General features: G+C 44.9%; 1 protein-coding gene across 1 annotated transcript in view; it reads right to left on the reverse strand.

Moving 5' to 3' along the window:
• Positions 1 to 16,706, reverse strand: part of LOC131283045 (protein sickie) — a 190,057-nt gene that overhangs the window by 135,828 nt on the left and 37,523 nt on the right. The window lies entirely within an intron of this gene.

The raw sequence follows: 16,706 nt of genomic DNA on the forward strand, positions 1-16,706 counted from the left end.
TAGAGCGAAACAACTCCAAGCGGGAAGCGAACAGGTGATTTTGTAGTCTAAAAAGTCTACGGGATTAAAGAGGATTTACGATCAAACAATTAAAAAGCGTTTATCGTCTGAACGTCATTCGGCTCAAAGGACTTAAATTGTTGCTTTGTTGCCCAATTGTAAAGGTTTGTTGTAAACTGCCTCGTGGTGAAGTAAAATGTGAATAAAATAAACATTTTAATCCTCCATCCCAAAATCCATAAGTGACGTTTACGAGCCATCTTAACTTGACAATTTCTGCTATATTAAACAGTTCCATTCCAACGGGATTCGGTATCGGAAAATAATCATTTGTTCGTGATGAACTTTTATCTCGCCGAAAGGATCTCGCTCTCGCCCCAATTCCGATCAATATCGGCCGTCGTTCCGTCGAGGCTACAAACAACAATTGCACAACATTGTACCGTAAAAAAAAAGCGCCGCCAAACGAACCGAGAACAGAGAGTCGACCTTTCCCATCGCGGAAGTGTTTCGTCGGTCGGTTTTATTTTTCGGGCTGTTAGTTAAAACGAACCGATGCGAACGAACACGTTGCTACAATGAAAGTCTTTTAGCGAAACGTAGTCGAGAGGTGATCTCAGAGGGGGAGCGTACCGATGTCGACCCTTTCCACCACCTTCGATAGTGCTTATGGAACGCTGGAAAACGGTGAGCTAAAGCTTTGGCTCTCACCGATAGAGTTCGATCACAACAAATTGCATTAACGCAACACAGTTACTTCCCTTTTACGGCGGCAACCCGGAGGTTCTGCCTCCGTCCAACCATGTGTGGTCCACGTGACGCCTCCACGGGGAGTCAAAGTTCGCGATTGGCGCAATATCTAAACGTTGCCGCCAGCAGCTTCCATTCGCCAACTTTTTTGGCCCGATCGCCGTGTTTCGGGACACGCGTTTTTACAATTTATCATCCCGAAACCGGCTAAGGTACAAAGGATCGGAACAGTAACCACGCAGCTCGAGCAATTGTTCGGTGTGGCTTGCTTGGGGTGGAACATGTTTTGCGGTGGAGGTATACGACGATATCGGTTCCCGACGGTTATCGTGTGGTTAACACCTTGTTGACGGGAGACGAAGATCTTCGTCTGTTTTTGACTCAACGTTGAGGACGGAAAGACGGACATGTACGTCGCACGTATACCATTGCACAGCCGAGCATTCGGGTTTTTGGTTCGTTTCGTCGTATCCGTTTCGATCGGTCGTTCGTTACCGGGGCGGCTGGCCCCGGTGACAGCAGCTAGTTTTGGGAAAAAAACGCCCGTCAACAAAGTGTTAACAAGGCGACCGACCAGAGCACGTCGCGACCAAACCTAGAACCATTGTAATTTATCCAAACAAACGCCGCTCACGGACCACACCAGGATCAAGAGTAATGCGTTCCACGTTGGCGTTCCATGTGGCTTTTATGCAAACCGAGCATATGTATGTGGGGAAAAATTCTGCATATCGGAGGAAAAGAACAACCTCCTACCAAACGAGCTTGGGTGTTGATATATTAGTGCATTGTAGCTCGCGTGCATTTTTCCTTATCCTTTTTTGCCTCCGTGAGGTGATAAAACATTAGTGTTAAAGTGTGAAATGACGATGGCCGGGAGAGTGGATGCTCAACAAAAGGAAATGTTGAAAGCTTACCATCGTTACACGGAGTCCTTTGTTGGATGCGTCGGGATGAAAAATTGACGTTTGTCTGGGTTAATAGAATGGCACATAAACTCGACACAGCAACCAACTTTTTCCATCAGTTCCCAAGGGAAACGGGCTTCCATTCGCTGACATTTCATGGCGTTTCCATGACAATAAGTCCACCAGAAAGGATGTTTGAAGCAGTTCATGATTTTGCAAATGCATTTATATTTTGCTACTTGACTTTATTTAAAAAAGAGTGAAGTTTAATGTAAAAACAGATGGAATGGAAAAACAATTCTTCCTCTTCATATTCTCCTCAATCGGTGCTAAACAAAACAATTCTGTCTAGTAGCTTGTGTTAAACATTATTCCTGCCTTACTGCCTCTTCAAGTGATCAACAAATGGGTCACGATTTTCGCTATGACAAGGAAACCGCGGATCGGAAATATATTTTATTGGCCTCTCAAAACAAACGGCCCCGAAAGGATGCATCCATTCCGGAATAATAATCCTAACAGGAATCACTTCGGCACCGGTATAAATTTATGTTCGTACAGTATGCGCATCATAAGCATCAGAAGCAGGCACTCATAAAAAAAAAGTCTATCAAAAGCCGCCAGGTCACGAAGCTATATCGCGGAAAGCAAGTGTTAAAAAATGTCGGGACAAAACACGACACAAAAAAAAGACCGGCACGCGGTCGCCTTCGTAGGTCGCGCATAAAGTGTCTTTTGGCGTAGAGAGAATAACCAAACCCAAACCCTTGGGAGGCGGCTTGGGAGTAATGAAGAATAGCTATCCAAATCGCAACACTATCTTTTTCCCCATTCTGCTCGTGGCCATTGAATTTCGCGCTCCTTTGGCGACGTTGGCGACAGTCTAGTCAGAATACCGAAAAGCCTCGCGGCGGCCGACGCCACAGGCTGGCACGCGAATAGGGGCGCGCGTTTCAAATCCAGGTATGCCTGGAAGCCGAAATACGAAAGAAAAGACGCCAGCAGGCACGATGCATCCGTCGATATTTGGAATTCCTGAACCCTGCGGCAGTTTGTGTCTTCTATTCCTCACGAATTGTGAATTTACAATAAGTTATTGCCTATTATCCGTCTATTTTCAACCGCGAGGCGTTCGCGTAGCGTTGAGAATATAGGAAATATTTGACGTGGAAAGAAAAAAAGCCAACTGATGTGTTGTGAAATGCATTTTATCTCTTATGTGAAACCAAAACTGGGGAATTCTTGTCCATGAATCTTCGGATAATCCTAAGAATGCCATTTGAGTTCCGTCGACATTCGAACTGTCTGTAGTGTCGATTTTAGAATAAATATGATAACAGACACACATAACGGAGAGAAATACACGGAAGCGATCAAGGCGGTTTGGTGGGGTCATTATCTGGGAAACATTTGACCTCATCCCAACCGTTGAGGTTGGTTATGATTCATCCAAAAAGAACTCACAGCAGCCCACCAAGAAAGAAGGCAGAAAGTAAAGGTTTCATTCTCACATAAGCCACCAATAAAAACACATACACACACACCCGCCCGGGAAGAGAACACGACAGAACGGAGAAAACATAGGGCATTACGGGAAAACACTCTTCTCATCCGCGGATGAGATCGAAATAACAACAAAAAGAAAAAGGGTTGGAACATAAGGCCATTCTAGACCCGCGCTCTGTCTGCCTTCCCTTCGCGAGTGCGTAAATTATGTCTTTTTAATGATGTTGAACAATATTCGATCGGCGTTTAATAATGCCATTGCTCTGGCGTTCGTTTTCATGAAACCCTTTCCGTTTTTTTTCCTTCTCCTCCTCAGCCAAGCGGTGAGCTAGTTTTAGTTCGAAAGAAAAATCCCACCACCCTTGGGCATCCGCCGGGTAGAATAATGTGACTCTTTCCTTCTCCTTCGATACACATAATAAGCATAACGATGCGACGCGATCGCGGGCGAGACGATTCGGATTGAATTTATTTGACTACATTAAGCCCGTGGGTGGTTTTTTCTCGGGAGGGCACCGGGGTTGGGCCCGGATTCTCACACGGTCCGCCGGGCGAGAGATTGGTCGCCTGCAGTTGACGTTAGTCGAAGAAGTCAATACCATTATCATTAACATTTTAACGAGCATTTCTCTGGGGCGGTGGTTGCGTTGCTGTTTTCGATTGGAAAAATCCTTGAACGGAAATTGTTTCACGATGAGAAGGAGAATCTTTTTAGGTTGAAAATATTTTCTAAACGAAACAGTTGACATAAATATCCCCAAAACAGACGGCAGCTGCTTGTAAATGAGTATGAATAACTTCTGCATCATGAGTCGTTGGCGACAAGATCGAGATTTGCATAATTGTTTGACGCCTCGTTTAATCTCCGATTCTGGTGGTCCTCATCTTGGTGGTGGTTGGTGGCGGATCGAAGAAGGGGTCCGAGGGAAGCATGACAAATTCTTACCACCGTTTCCAAATGCCATATGTTCCGCTAATGTGCCGCTATCGACGCCCGTTTTGGTCATTTCTGCTTCGCGAAATTTGTCTCTGCCAAGGCGGTCAGAAAAGGAAATTTCTTCACATACGCGCCACCTGATCGTGCTTGTGCTTTTGGGATGTTCGGGGAAGGGCATGATGAGGTGAACGATTGATCATCCTATCCCTTCGCCGAGGGACACGCGACCCAATACGCAACAATGTACGGCCAGTGGAATGTTTGTACACTCCAACCGTGGGTTTCTTCGAAAAAAAAACCGCAAGTGGTCAGCGTTGGTCAGTAAGTGGAAGACAAATGGTTCGTCTGGTTGGTTATGTGACGGTCCAAAAAAGTGCCACCCCGCCATATAAGGGAGAAAACAATAGTGCGCCGGGCGCGACAACCGAATGGTGAATTGACCACCGTCTCCTATGCGTTTTGGTTTTCTTCTGCGGTTCGAAAGAAAAGAAAAAAACACCCGTGATCACCATAAAGGAGATGTAATTGAAACATGATTGGGAAGTTAGTAAGCAATAATATAAGTCCTCATTATTTCTGAAACGTTCAGTCCTTCCTAACGTGGCTCGCGTAATCGCCGCGGAACGCGAAACGCATAGGGTTTCACCGAAAGGAAACTGTGCCATGCGACAACAAGGAAGAAAGGTACCGTTGTTGGTCGTAAACGTGAACACGAAAACCCGGCCAGGCACGTGTTTGGGAGAACCGTAAAAGTATGTGCCAAGTTCCACAATTTAAACCCTTGCGTTAGATAATTGAAGGTAAATAATTATTATCATCAGCATTTCTTACTCAATTCGCTTGGCAAAACATACTGGTTAAGAACCGTTGTAAAAATGATGATTACGCAACAAAGGGAAGGCAGTTAAGGTATTTGTACAGCATCTCGGAAGTGGTCCCTGATTGGATGTAGTTTCTGTTTTATAGCTTGGTCTGATTGAATAATTTCCTATAAATCTATTGTAAAATTACTCCTTTGTGCTACCCATTTATCCTCCCTCTCTCGCTCCTTTGAAGAAGTGGAAACTTATGTTTCATTTCTGAACATAAAAGTATTCGGTAAAGTACCATCCTTCGTTGTTTCCCAACGCCACGAAAGACATCGCCAGCGGCCGGCAACGAAATGGAATCAATTCTAAATAACAACATCAATGAATTGAAATCCGACACGGTTCATGAGGCTCAATTGAGATCAGGCTTCTGAAAACGGCCCCGTCAAGACTTTTCCGGAGCGGAGAAAGAAAACTATTAGCGATTATTTCTGCATTATTTTCTAGCCTCCAAGCGTTAGCCCGGAAGCGGAGAGATCGCGGATCACACACAAAGAGGTGAGGTGATGCACACAAGAGCGAGATCACGGCACGATCACGACGGGCAAAGTCTGGCGAGGTGGTCTTGACACCGGATCGTAAAGTATATCACGCTGGGTGTCCGTGCGGGTGGAGTTTCTGATGGTCTGGGACAAAGTTACCGAACAGAACGGAACCAATCCGGGTGACCCATAAAAAAAAGTACGTGCAGCCCCCTGGTCGAAGCCTCTAGGAAGGATGTTGGAAAGCTATAGCCTCAAATGGATGTTGTTCGTGAAGCAAAGGGTAAGGAAATAGAACAAATATACGGCACTTACGGTCCTGATCGGTCGATGTAGAGTCGCCCCGAGTCACCAACAACAAGATATTTAGTCACAGTAATTAACGGAGTAGAAGAGAAATTGTGTAACAATTCTTCCCGCCCAGTTGCGCCTCCATTTGACTTAATTGATCGCGAAACGATCACGTTGTAGATCTCGATCGAGTAGCGAACACTTTTTCTCAACTACCACAGCGATGATCAATTTCGAGCACTTTGCGTCTCTGAAGGGTGGTTTTAATTGCCCATGTTAACAGACTGTGGTATCCTCGATCATAAACGATCTCAAATCGGGCCGTACCAGACCACAGTATGACAGCTTCATTAGGAGGTCAGCAAGACACGCAATTTATCTTTTGTTTTGCACACTTACACTTTTTCTGCACACTGTCGTCACTTGTGCGGTATTTATTTTTGTATTTTTGTTTTGCTTGAGCAACGAAGGTTAAACAAGGCGGTTAAAAAAACACACACATAGTGGAAGACGTTTCAACAACGAGGGGTTTGCAGACCGAACTCTCAAGATCACTGAACCGATTAAGCAAAACAAACAAATCTTCATTTCACACTTTCGGGATCACTTTTTTGTCGCTGGATTTTGGTGGACATCGATCGGTCGATCGGTCGAATCGGTTGAACTACGCGAACCGGAGCCCAAACGATCGTCTTCACACAGACGAGCGTGGAGCGGACCGAAGCGAAGTGAAACAAACAATTAACTGCTTTACCATAAATCACTTTGGCCTTTGGCTGATGTTGCTAAAAAGTACCAACATGCAACCATCGGCAGTCTTTCCAAAAAAAAAAAAAAAACGAAACAAACAGGATTGCGAATTGTAATTCATTCGAAGGAATCATGTGTGTGCGTGTAACATAAGAAACCGAGAGGATGCGTTCGAAGATGCGTCAATTTTTCAAACATGAACCCATTACCCCTAACGATGCTGCACTTTGCGGATATTTTTACTTGTTGATGGATCTCTGGAGCCTTGAATTTCGACTGCACACAACACAACGCGACGGGGCTGCACTTTTTCCGTCGGGCCACGAGAGCAAAACAAATAGCGTTTAATCGGGTCGCGTATTTTGCCCAGTCAACAACAACCATCCAACTGGTCCAAGATGGCTGTGGGATGACCTTGGCCGTTCAAGTTTATGTTTTTATCTTTTGTTTTTGGTCTCGAAAGCTTTTTGCATGTTACTTTGTGCGAGAGGATGGGGCTCGGACCGAACACACGAAATGGTTTGTGAGCGCATTTTATGTTACCAAGCTGAAGGAATAAGCAAGAACAGGGGGGTTTTCCATTGACTCCGAAAAGCCACCAAAAAACGTGAAACAAAAAAAAATCACTTTACGTCGATGATGTAGGGGCGATGAGCAAATAATTGCGTGCAGTTTATGTTACCTTTCGAGCCGACGAAGGAGGAATTTCAGTCGGTCTGGTCTGGTACAAGTTTTAATGGGCTTTGGACGGCCGGACGTTTAGTCCAGCGGATGCAAAACAGCCAACTGCGGCATGCAGGCAGCGAAACAAGGTTAAGATATCTTTTACGATCGCAACGATCTACATCGCAGCTGTGACCAGCACCTTAGAGGCAGGATGTGCGAATTGAATCTAAAATAGATTGCCCATTTTCCGTGCAAGTCGTAAAACCTGATCAACTTTTGATGGTTTCTCATGTACGTGGAGTAAATGAACCGGGTCACATTAGCTTTTCTTTTATGCTAAGAACCTTGGGAGGAATATGCATAATTTCGCCAGGCGAACTGAAGAGTAATAAAGCTGGCAAAATTTGCATTTAACATTGCTGAATGTGAGTGAATGGAAACCGCTAGCAAAAGTCTACATCAAAACTATGAAAAATACTAATTAATATTCAAATCCACACCCAGTTGCCCATAAATCATACACACAACGCTTTCCAGGCTACATTCCCCGCGTGGCGATATCAATCATTTTCTTGGGTTTCTACAGAAATAGCGGGAGCAAACGATTAAAAACACAAAAAAGAGCATACTGGCCAAAAATTAACACTCACAGCACGAAATGTTTCTAAGGATGTCTTATTATTTTCGACTTTTAAAATAAAAGAAAACAGAACATTTCATCCTCATTCTGGTAGCTCCAAACTTATTTATGGAAAAATGAATAAACGGCCCCATGGTACCTGAGCTCATTAGCTGCGATTGTGGTTCGAATTAGAAACATTCGGCCGTCCATAAATCTCGCACAAAACATTTGCATATTCCCGTTTCGTTCTGTTTGTACATTTTCTTCTCCGATATTCTTTTTAAATGGTGTTGATGCTTTGCTTTTTTTTTTTGCAAAGGGGTTTTAGAAAGTGTCCGGGAGCGTTTTTGCAAACTTCGTTTGTTGTGTCGTCGACTCGTGTGACAGCAATTAGATACTGGCGAGGTGATAGAAGGAGTGGAGAAAAAAAAGGAACAACAATCGACAGCGACATCGATCAACTATCCGGCAGCAGATCGCTTTCCGGCGGCGTGGAAGACCGAATCGGGGGGGAAAAAAAGCCAACAACCTCCAACTCCAACATACATCTAGAGCCGGAGGGAGATTTATGGTCCCACGAACGCAGTTCCCGTTGGAACCACGCTTCAGCTTCCAGTTAGTTTCCACCGACGATCACGCGACTGTTTAGATGAAGACTTGTTTTCACGCTGAGGAATTGGGAAAACAAATGGATGGTGGCGGCAGCGGAACTATCGTCAGGTACTCGTGGCGAGGGAGGGTGCTGCTTGTGTTGCGGTAGGGTGTTTGGTGTAAGATAAATCTTTCGGATTTATCCGGGACCTCCTTGTGGACCTTCGATTCCCCTCCGTTCATAAATCAGCTGATCTTCGATTCGAGGGTGGTAGCTTCCTCAGGCTAAAGGCATCGTTTTTCACACACATACACCAAAAGTCACCTTGTCTTGTTCACAGACTGGTGCTAACAAGGTTCCCTAGCTCCTGACAGCCGAATTACGATAGAGTGTGCTGTCTCCGAGAGATGTCTTTTTACATAATAGCATTTCAGAATATCTAACGATTCAAAGAAGCAACAGTCTGGTTAATTCGTAGCTAGAAGAGATGACTTTCTTTCGCTCATTAAAGCACGCACCTATCCTTCTACACGCGTAGACACATTTCAAAACGAACCATGCATTCACATGCAAATAAACTTCGTTAGCTCTGACACTAGCTAACGCTACGAACGAACGAGAACGTGAACGATCATAATGACACGATAAATTAGATTGCTTCCCGACATGCACCAACACAACACCAACAGGAGTGCCGACGATCAATTTTACACGTGACTCGTTCAACTTGATCACAATCTGATGACACAGGTAATCAACCGGTAGGTGGAACAGGAAACCGCAAGCTTTTGTTTTCACTTGTTACAAACATCTCACGCTGCAACGACACATGACCATGCTATCGAGATCGCGATCCGATATTTTGTGGTTTTGTGCGATCGAGTGTGGTTGAATTTTCCAGATGGCACGGGCAAACACTTCTAGAGCTAGATTCTATATAGAACTAACCTCTCGTAAATCACAAACTACACTGAAAAGAAGCTTTGGACAACCGGCTTTTTGCTCGACGAACAGTAAAATCGCGCAGCACTCGCTCCAGCTCCGTCGAGCTTCACGGTCCGTTGAGAACTGACGGCGAGCTGGATCGCATTTGTTATCCAAGCCAGCGTGCAGGCCACCGTTGCTGAGCTGAGTGGCGCGATGAGTGCTGCCCAGATCTGGCATCGCGATGCAGTGTGTGCTTGCATGCGTGAAGGTGGAGTGGGACAAAAGGGAATACAAGAATACGCACAGCTGTGCCGAGAATAATCCGGCCAATCACCGCTTGACCGTGCAGTCCGTGGTCCGTCGTTGAGTCACTGACATTTAGTCGGAACATGGCACATGTGTGGCCGAAGGGGAATGAGCCAATGAGGTTGGAAATACATTTGGGAAGATCACATGTCCGTGATATTTTAAGGATTACTAACAGGTTGTTGGGCTAAACCCACATGATCTACTCAGGAAATGGATTTTTAGAGAGAGAGAGAGATTACATCAGAGATGTTATGGTTTCATAAAGACGATGAAAAGTACGGAGAGAATAAACAACTAAAATGGATAAAACAAATTTGGATTGCAACAGTGCAAGATAAAACCAAACAATAAGCGATCAACAAAGAAAAAACCGATCGATAAGAGTGAGTTCCATTGCACGGGATGCTGCATGGCGTACGTATGGACCAGCCGAGCGCGTGTCTAAAATCGATGAAGAGAGTGAGTTCCCGAGGATCGCGCTGCGCGTGCATGAGTTCCCCGCGGCCGGCGGCAACACCGGCATTCGATACTCTTAAGCCGGCTGCGTCAGTTTTTCGGTCGACCTTTGACTTGCTGGCAGTCATTTTTCATCATCATTACCTTCGTTGCTCTCGTTTTCCCTTCGTACACGCTGCCCTTTCCCCTTCATTTTGGTCGAAGCAACCGCCTTCGACTGGACGGTGTCAGGTCGAGCAACGTGACTTGAACTCATGCTCTACATACACTTTTTGCCCTTTCTCGTATGTTGGGGCGGACGAAAATAAAAACAGCAAGCTTCCACGTTCGGCGTTTCGTTACAGGTTTTTTACATATCCGTTTTATTTCAGTACACACACAAAAAAAAAGAAACGAAAACAGATACTTCACAGCATGGAAGCTAAGCATAAGCTTTCCACTTCACGCTGTGTGCCCCGCCGGTGATCGATACGAGCTCGCTCGGTCGATCGAGGAAACTTGTTTCTCTCGCGCCTGATTGCGCGGGCTTCTATCCGGCGTTTCGGCGTTGCTCCAACAATCTCTGGGCGATTTATAATTCACACCTCGATGTCGGCGGCTGACTGACCGATCGTTTGACCGTTTGCTGGTTGTGCATCTCGCACGAACCGGAGCAGCTCATAATTGATTGGTCGTTGTTACTTCAGAAGCTTAAGCACGAGGAAAGAGCGAACAAGCGGACAGAAACGAAGTGCCGTGTAATCAGAAAGCAACAAGCTTTAATCTCGTATTCTTTTGGATACTTTTTTACAATCGCACGCTCACACTTTGTGCTGTTTTGGAATTGACTTCCGATTATTTCCTTTCGGTCGCTTTTCGGTAGTTTTTGTTTAATTTTTTCCATCATTTAATTCCATTTTATCCTTTGGAAGGTGATGAGGCGTTATAAATATGTTGTTTCGTTTGTTTTTTTCCTTTTTGTTCAATGGTTTTGAACGTTTAAAAGAAACGTTTAAAAGGATTAATCCACTTCCAAGGGTTTTTTTTCAATAAAATCGTTTATGAGCTGATTGCACGCTATATTTCTATTAAATTATCCAAATTATTTTAAAGTTCACGCTCACTTTATGCAAAAATTGACTTTGCATTTCTCGCTTGTTGGAAAATAACCAACAAAGTTGTCTTGCCTTAACAGGTTCCATCCTTCACTTTACCGACTCAAGGGTGCACACCCTGTCAGTTTGGTTTCCATGACAAAAGACGATTATTCTCATTCCACTTCGATCGAAACTATCATTTGTCGAACGGTATTGAGAAGCATCTTAATTTATAGCCGTTCCGTTCGCATCCCATTAAATTTGTCAGTAAACGTCGATAAAAGCGAGCCTTGTTGTCCGAAAACCAGTCCAGCCCGGACCAGTTTGGGACCGCGTTTCATCGGGTCAGGGGCAGTGATAAATAGCTGCATATTAATCATAAAACGGTGTCATGTTAGTGACAGGCAGCGTGGCTACCGTGGAAGTGCTCGATCGGCCGCACCAAAAAACCCCGACGGATCCGACACAACCAGTACCGTTGGATGTTCCAATAGCGCGATGATTATGAGTTGCTGCTGCTGTTGCTGTTTGATTTAACTTTCATCGCCATTTGCCATTTCGGAATGTAGTTGAATAGTTTCCCGAATCGGAGGCCTGGCCCCATGCTGCTCCGCCATTGACATTGATATTCAATTTCGCTGCTTTCTTTGTACGCATTTCTTCTGCTTCCGGCGGACGTAACTTATGCCGTCTAGGGGTTTTGCACTAGGTGTATGTTTATTTAGGTTAGATTTCCTATTCCAGCACAAAGAGTCTTAAATTGTATTGGTTTTCTCTCGCAAGCTCCTTCGTTCCGGCCATTTTTTATTTATTTAGGATATTCTACTGCACGCCACGGCGCCGCCAATTTATTGCACCCACACACTTCCTGTTGACGTTTGGGTAGATATAAAGCAAAGGTGACTTCTAATGGAGGATGACAGGTAAACTAGGTCAACCTGACGCTAGCAAAGGAACCCGATCGTTATGGTTGCTGATGAAGTACTCCGCCCAGGGTGGTCTCGCGGTGGCTGATTACGCCAACCGAACCAGGTTGGGATCGGATTTCATTCGTTGTCGTTGTCGTGTTTATGAATGCTGAAGCTACTCTGTCACAACATTTACCATCCACGACACACAGAGGTACGTCAGCAAATGGTCACCGACATATCAGATATCGGTGAAGCGAGGCGAAACGAGTGCAAAGGTGACCGCAAAACTATCCGGATGACATTTATTGGCATTAGTTGGTCAGCTCCGTTCCTTACCAGATAAAGAAAAAAACATTCGGTTTCTTTCTCTCCAGTCTTAGAAAAGAAAAGAAATAGATGCTGGTTTTAAGTTTCTTCGCCAAGTGTCATAAGTAATTGGGAATTATAGAAATGACTTAGAAAAAGCCATCCGGATGTTTAACATTAGCAAATAGAACCTTAACAAAGAGCGTAAAAAACATGTTGTGTAACCAGAATATCCTGCCATTCAACCCAGGATTTCAATTTCCATTTGAGATACCATTAAAACAACTTCACCGTGAGAAATTCTACCACAATCTCGCCAACTGGGCAACAAGATACGCAGCTCCTGATTGCTTTTGGTTAGCGAAAAAGGAAATGCATAGGAATACAAACATTCTCATTGAAACCACAACAAAACCGCTCGCCAGCAAAGGAATGGTTGGTAAACATAAAGCTATTTTAGAGAGCTTTTTTTGTCGGAAAATGATTCTCTACTCCGCACCAATACTGAAAGAGGCCTTTTAGGTTAACGTCCCTGTTTTTTATCGCGTGAGTGTTTGCACACCACAAACCGAAATGGTGCTTCCGGTGGGATGGCTTGGAAAAGAGGTATGGCTATCGAATATCAATGCCCGAGCAAGGACTCTACGCAATTTGTGTTTGGTTTGTGCAGGTCTGGCAAAGAGTGGGTAGATTATTTGATTCCAAATTCGCATCTGGAAGAACCAGTTGTTTTTCGATTGTATGGTTTCGAGTATCAAATGTTGGTTTTCATAGCTCCATTAACGTGGAATTGACTTTTACTGCTAGAAATCAATCAAGTCACATGTAACTAGAACGTGTTTTTCAATTTCGAAAGAGGCAGTATTTTTTAGAGTTTTATTAATTGAACTTAAAAAGCATGTTCCTTCTCCACTGGTTGTTTTGCAGTACTCTAAATTACAAAATTAACCCAGATATGTCATAATAATGTGAATCATAAAATTTTTATTATTGTCTCTTCCACATCTGCCTAAACGTACCATTACTCGTGTCATAATATTTTACCAATAAGTACAAACATAAGGTAACTCTGAATGAACAACACAGGGCGATATGTGGAGCAGTCATCGAATTTTACGAGGTACTTTGGGGGGTGGAAGATTCATACCCAACCTTCGACGTGGCGCTCGCATTTGATGGTTATTGTGTCGATTAAATTTTAAAAATTAAGTCCCATCGGCCAAGGGTGTGGAGGTGTTTGCATCTAATAAAGTAAAGCAACGCAACACGGTGCTCCCTGACTCAAAGAGACTCAGATCCACCCGTGAGGCATCTGTTCAACAGAGTGTTGTAATTTAGCCCCAATTTCTAGTAAACATCTCGTCGTGTCTAGCATCGGAACGAAATTCGAAAGATCAAAGCTACCTTGCAACACTTAAACTCTCTCCACCGGATAAGTTCCTCGTTGGGAAAACCCCCTGCCGGGTCGTTGGGTTCGTGGTTGCAGAACATTTAGTATGATTTATGCACCGACTAGCACCGGGCTCAACTCTGTCTACGTCGGGGGAGTCCGAGCAGCACCGAGACGCAACAACAAGACATTATATTTTACCACAGGAAGGACCTGATCGTACTCAACTTGAAGCAAGGAAAGAAAGACGTCTGACCCTCGAGGATTGAGGATTTGAAAATTGCACCGCTTCTCTGACACTACTCGAGCCAGTGGTCAACGGCATCGACACCTCGACACCCTTGACAGCGAGTCGGTATAAGTACGGCTTAGATTCCATAAAAAAGGCGACGCCGGACACGGTAGCGCGCTTAAGAGCATTTTGTCATAAATTTCCGCGCTTTCTTAATTTGCTCCACTCGGTTTGCTTTGAGGAAACCGATGAGAAGCGTAGCCTTTCGAGATGGGAAAGCAAAAGCAGACCTCAATAGCAAAGAGCTTACAGCACGGGGAAAAAGGGGTGGGAAAGGTTGGCGAAAATAGGTCTGTCCATTACATAAGGTTTATTTTTAGTGCCGCCCAAAAGGGCAGACCGGCGCGGGAACACTTGAACGCAACCGGAACCGCGCCGCATTAACGACAATACTCTCCTCAAGAGAAACACGACGCTACGACGAACTATTGGAAATGCATCTGCACGGAAGTTTACGCTTCTTCGATGAACCGTAGTTCCAGAATGAACGTTCTACTTACGCGATCGAGCTGGTGGTGGGAAAGTAGGTCACAAAATGAGGTCTTCCCAAATACGTCACCGAGTTTTGCCTCAAGTGGATGTTTAGGCTAGGCCGAGCGAGAGAAATGCAGGAGTGCCAAGAAACATGCGAAACAACCAAAAGTTGCGTCCATTGTCAGCTGGCCCTAGCAGGGGGTTGGGGGGAAGATTTCTGTTCAAATATTGAAACAACATAAATCTACTCACTAATGAGTGTCGTCTTCGTCATCTTCGACACGAAGGCGCGTGGCGACAGGAAACCGTCTCACTGGTGTACGAGCATAAAAACTGGCGGACACTAACGACTTGACTGTTGCACTCTCCCTGCTCCCGGACTACGTCGAGGATTTTGGGGACCAGCTGTCACCTTGGTTCTTGGGTGGTCAAGCGCCAATATATGCGTGTTTCTTCCTGTAGAAAATTGGTTTTCTTTTTGTTTTTGGCAATTTCAAGACGCCGAGACGAGGTGAGTTTATGAGGCAGACATATTTCATCGTGCACAAACATGGCTATTTATAGCCAACAGCGCGATCACCGGAGTAGTGACGGGGGCAAGAATTATGTTCCCAGAACGATGTCCACCTGCGGTTTGTCACGTCCCGAACGTTGGGTGGGGAGGGGAGTGAGAAGCGAGTCAAACAAAAAATGCCCTCAATTTCGGAAGAGCATATTAATGGGTGTTTTACATGATGGTTTGTAGAAAGAAAAAACCGTGCTTTAATTATGAAAGGCCTCCCGAATATTCCATTTCATCATCAAATATTTCCTCCACCGCGACAAACAGATGACTTAGGAAATCAATTCATCAACATTCCTCCCGAATTGAGCCTCCCGGATATAAATTTAAAACATGGTGGTATGCAGAGACCAATAAAAATATTCTACGTACCACCGAATAGCGTGTTTTGCTATGTTGGATTTCAATCTATTCTCTGCTCTGCTTCGGATCATGCGTTTGCGCGACTTTAGAAAAATGCGTATCGAATTTGGAACACATCCCCCCTTCAACCTTACTTCTCTCGATTAGTTTCCAAAAAAGACGACAATTTAATGGCAAAAGTCACGCGAACGGTAAGTGTTCGCGATTGGTTCAGCCACCTATCGTGGAGGTTTTGCAAACGCCGCAAATAAGAACCATTCACGAGTTCCCAATTAATCCACTGGGTGCCGCAAAGATAAATGGACACCAGTGTGTGCGGCTTCTAAACCAGACTCGTCGTAAAGTGTTTGCCGGATTGATATTTGCCCTCGCGGTTCTAGTTAAGATTGATTCTGACTATTGGAAAACTGCTTTTTGATCCCCTTGTGAACCGCTCGCTCGCCCAAGGCAAGAAATAAATCTGAAAACGGATCTTTGCGAGTCAAAAACCTCCACACGCTCTGCGAAAGGGGTGGCAAAGCCGTGCCCGGAAACAGTCACGCTAATCCCATCCCTACTCCCTCCCCCGGCACCCGGGTTGTCGACCGGATGCCTCTAATTTACGGTACCCCCAATCTCTAGCAGAGAGACCCTCGCTCGTTCCCGGCCCAGCTGGCCAGCTGCCCGATTTCTAACCCCATCTCCGATGGGGGGAACTATTTGTTTTTCTCGTCCCACTCCGGAACGAAGGAAACAAATATAATGCCCACGAGAGTGCAGTAAATCGCTTTGACTTTGCCTTTTTTTTTGCGCGGGAGAGACGAACGAAATACCGAAAATTCCAGCAGCTTCACGTTCCAGCAAACCCCCGGCAGGCAGGAAAATAACAATTATTGCCGCCACGGTATCGTAGCGCGGCCGACGATTACGTATATTTAATTGGTGATCATTAATCTTCCTCCCGGGCTCGCTCCTCGGATGCGGAGTGCAATTTGAATGCATCGTTGCTGAGTCGACCCCTCGAGATAGAGCCTCCAATATAAAGTATACTTGTGTTAGCCAAACACACAAACAAGCCAAAGCGTGGGCATGCGGGATGGCAAACATTGTGATTTGGATTGATATTTTGCGCGAGACGCGTTGTTGCGAGGCATGTTTAGTACATGTTTGAGTGAATTGCTAATAAAAACAGAAATATCTACGCCCAATGTTTGCACTTAATTGGAGCAAATAATTTCTAACTACGATTCGCGATAAGATAAATTGTTATAAAAGTGTTTGAATAATC

The sequence above is a fragment of the Anopheles ziemanni genome, chromosome 2 (genome assembly GCF_943734765.1).
Source record: "Anopheles ziemanni chromosome 2, idAnoZiCoDA_A2_x.2, whole genome shotgun sequence".
NCBI classification, from domain to species: domain Eukaryota; kingdom Metazoa; phylum Arthropoda; class Insecta; order Diptera; family Culicidae; genus Anopheles; species Anopheles ziemanni.